At 34.3% G+C, this 3876-nt stretch overlaps 1 pseudogene; it reads left to right on the forward strand.

Moving 5' to 3' along the window:
* Positions 1–708: 708 nt before the first annotated feature.
* The window catches only part of LOC106780588, a 23179-nt pseudogene continuing 20011 nt past the window's right edge, over positions 709–3876 (forward strand).

The following is a 3876-nucleotide window of genomic DNA, read 5'->3' on the forward strand; positions in this document are numbered from 1 at the left end:
ATGAACTTATATGTTCTTTATATTCTGATGATTTTCTTGAAAAACTTGTAAGTTAAATAAGGTTTCGGAATGAAATTTTTGAGAGCTTTTGTGATGACTAAGGGATATCACACAATTTCTCTACACCCAGAACACCACAACAAAATGGTGTAGTTGAAAGGAAAAATAGAGCTCTTGATAAACTTGCTAGGACTATGTTAAATGAAAGATCCATGCCCAAACACTATTTGGTTGATGTTGTTAGCACAACTTAATGAACAACTCCATGTGATGGAGATAAAAAAAACATTTATATTACTTTTCTTTTTGTTTCTATTTGGTTTTGGTAAAATAGAATGATGAAAACAACAATATTAGGTTAATGTAAATCAGTTAAGAAAAATAAAATTCTTAATATATAAATAATAATGAAATATCTTATTATTATAAATATTTATAGGTTTGAAATCAATAAATTAGTCAACAGTTGTGTTAAGTTCTTTATAAATAAGTTTATGTTGGCTATAGTCCATCATGAACTTTATATCTTCTTTATATTTTGATGGTTTTCTTGAAAAACATGTAAGTTAAATAAGGTGTCAAAATCAAATTTTTGAGAACTTTTGTTATGAACAAGGGATATCACACAATTTCTCTGCACCCAGAACACCACAACAAAATGGTGTAGTTGTAAGGAAAAATAAAGCTCTTTAGAAACTTGCTAAGACTATGTTATATGAAAGATCCCTGCCCAAACATTGTTTGGCTGATGTTGTTAGACCCATGCTTAAGCTTACCCCTTATGAGTTATTCCAAGGTAGAAAACCTAACATTACTTACTTAAGCGTTTTTGGTTGCAACTGCTTTGTATTGAATTATGGTAAAAGCAACCTTGGTAAGTTTGATTCTAAAGCGGATGAGGTAATTTTTCTAGGCTATTCATTGATTAGCAAAGCATATAGAGTTTATAACAAATGGAATTTCTCTGTTGATAAATCTTTATATGTTGTTTTTTGGTGAAAATGTTGATTATATGACTCACATTTAAGTCGAGAGAGTGTATAGATGTAGGTGAATCTGATGCAGGTGAGAAACTAGATGTTGAGGACAGTCAAGAAGTTCAAAACCCTACTGTTACAGAAACAGAAATTGGTGCAAAACTTCTCAAAGACTGGACATTTCCTAAAGACGTGTCAAAGAGCAACATTATAAGTGATATTATAAAGGGCGTATCCACAAGAAGACAACTAAATCAATTATGCATGAATGTGACATTTGTATCCCAAATAGAACCGAAGAATGTTAATGACGCGTTATTACTTGTCAACTATATTCATTAAAAAATATGGAAAAGATTTATTACTTCTGTAAATATATGTTGATGACATAGTATTTAGATCTATTAACCCTCAATGTGCAAGAAATTTTCTAAAAATATGCAGGAGGAGTTTGAGATGTAAATGATGGGAGAACTCAACTACTTTCTTGGGCTACAAGTAAAACAAGGGAATGCAGGTGATAATGGTCTAAAAACAATTATTTTCATACTTAAATTTAATAGTAAAACACATCCTTTATGGCTTAGAATGAGCTTTAAATCAAGTAAAACACTTAAGTTGAGTCTTGTGAGAGTTAAAAGTTGGTTTTAGAGATATTATGCTTGTTTTACACTGTTTTGCAGGGTTTTAAGGAGAATTGAAGATGGAAGTGAAGCAAGGTGGACTTAGACCCATGAAAGAAGGAGAAAAATGGTGAAAAGAAGGGTCAAGTGAGCCACTGAGCACCAGAATGGTCCGTTGAGCGCTCAGAGCGATTAGAGGGAAACCGCTCAGTGGAAAAACTGACCGTTGAGCGGTCAAAGCGGTAGAACCAAGCCGCTAAGCGGTTAACTTAGGCGCCTGTGTGGTTGTCTATTCTTATTAGCTAGATTCTGTAATCTTTCTGTTATCTTTCTGTTATCTTTTTGGGCTTATATATAGCTCCAGTGAGAATTAGAAGGGGATTCTTTTGGCAGAGAGAACGTCCAAAGAAATTCCACACACCTTGGAGGAGATTTCTTGGATGCTTAGGCTCCTTTTTATCAAATCTAGGGTTTGGTTTTCCATTCTTTCATTATATTCATCTAGTTTCACCATGACAATGGTAATCTAAACCCTTTGTTGTTGGGGAACAATGTAATCTTTTGAAACTGTCATATATCCAAATTCTTGTTTATTTCATTTGCTTGTCATATACTTGTTTATCAATTGTTGGGTTCTCATCTTTGCTAAATGCTTTTATTGTTTAACTCATTCAGTAAATGGTTTTTGTCTTTATAGATATAGGGACATACGGTAATGTTATGAACTGGTGGGAAATTCCTTGATTATGCTAATACCGCCTAGGGATAGGGGTAGGACGATCAATTGTATTTTTCTTTTGTGCATATTGCGGTATTGGTTACTAAGGGAGGCTAGGGATAGCAAGCCGGTAATTAATAATAGGCTCTTTTCACCAAGGGATTGGGTTAAGTGTAGGCTAGAAATTTTGCATGGCAATTGGATAAATAAGTGAAGTAAATAAGAAAAGTAAATATATNAGAGTGGATAAGATGAAATTGTAAACCCCAAAAACACCATTCATCCATAGTTTCTTTTAGCCAATTGTATCACTGCATTTGCATGTTTACTTTTGTTTTTTAAATTCAAACCTCAATTTAATTCTTTTCTCAAGTCTTACGCAATTGGTTTACATGAAAATAAGGCCTAAGAGTCCTTTGGGAAACGATACTTGGACTTACCCATTTTATATTACTTGATAACGATCTGGTACACTTACCAGGGTCTTAACAGTAGGTATATTCATCCACCAGTCCAAATATTGTGCTGACCTATCAAAGAAATTTAAGATGGATGAATGCAAAGAAGCTACAACTCCAATGACCACAAACTACTATTGATAACGGTCTAAAAACCATTATTTTCATACTTAAATTTGATATCAAAACACACCCTTTATGGCTTAGAATGAGCTTAAAGTCAAGTAAAACACTTATTTGAGTCATGAGAGAGTCAAAAGTTGGTTTTAGATATATTATGCTTCTTTTTACATTGTTTTGCAGGGTTTTAAGGTGAATTGAAGATGGAAGTGAAGTAAGGTGGACTTAGACCCGTGAAAGACGAAGAAAAAGGATGAAAAGAAAGGTCAAGTGAGTCGTTGAGCACTAGAATGGACCGCTGAGCGTCTAGAGTGATTAGAGGGAAACCGCTCAGCGGTTAGTTTTACTGCTGAGCGGTCTAATGGCTAAAAAGGAAACCGCTGAGCGGTTTACTTAGGCTTCTGGGCGGTTGTCTGTTTTTATTAGCTAGATTCTGTAATCTTTCTGTTATCTTTTTGGGCTTATATATAGCCCCAATGCGAATCAAAACACATTTTTTTGGCAGAGAGAAACGTCCAGAGCTATTCCACACACCTTGGAGGAGGTTCCTTGGATGCTTAGGCTCCAATCTACCAAGTTTAGGGTTATTCCTTCCATTCTTTCATTATATTTCATCTAGATTCACCATGATTATGGTGAACTAAACCCTAGGTTGTTAGGGAACAATGTAATCTTTTGAAACTCTCATAGATCCAATTTCTTATTTATTTTATATGCTTGCATATGCTTAATTTATCAATTGTTGGGTTCCTTACCTATATTTAATGCTTTTATCGTGTAACTCATTCGGTAAATGTTGTTTTTCTTTATTGATACGGGAACGTATTGATGGCAAAGCTCTAGCTAGGACAAGCCAAATCTAGAAGAAAATCAAGCCATAAGTTCATGGATGAAGATTGCGGAATTTGGTGGTGGTGAAAGGTGTTGATAGCTCATGGTTTTGATGAGTTGTATGGTGATGGAAGGTGTGTTTGGTGGTT

This window comes from Vigna radiata, unplaced genomic scaffold (assembly GCF_000741045.1).
Source record: "Vigna radiata var. radiata cultivar VC1973A unplaced genomic scaffold, Vradiata_ver6 scaffold_498, whole genome shotgun sequence".
Lineage (NCBI taxonomy): Eukaryota > Viridiplantae > Streptophyta > Magnoliopsida > Fabales > Fabaceae > Vigna > Vigna radiata.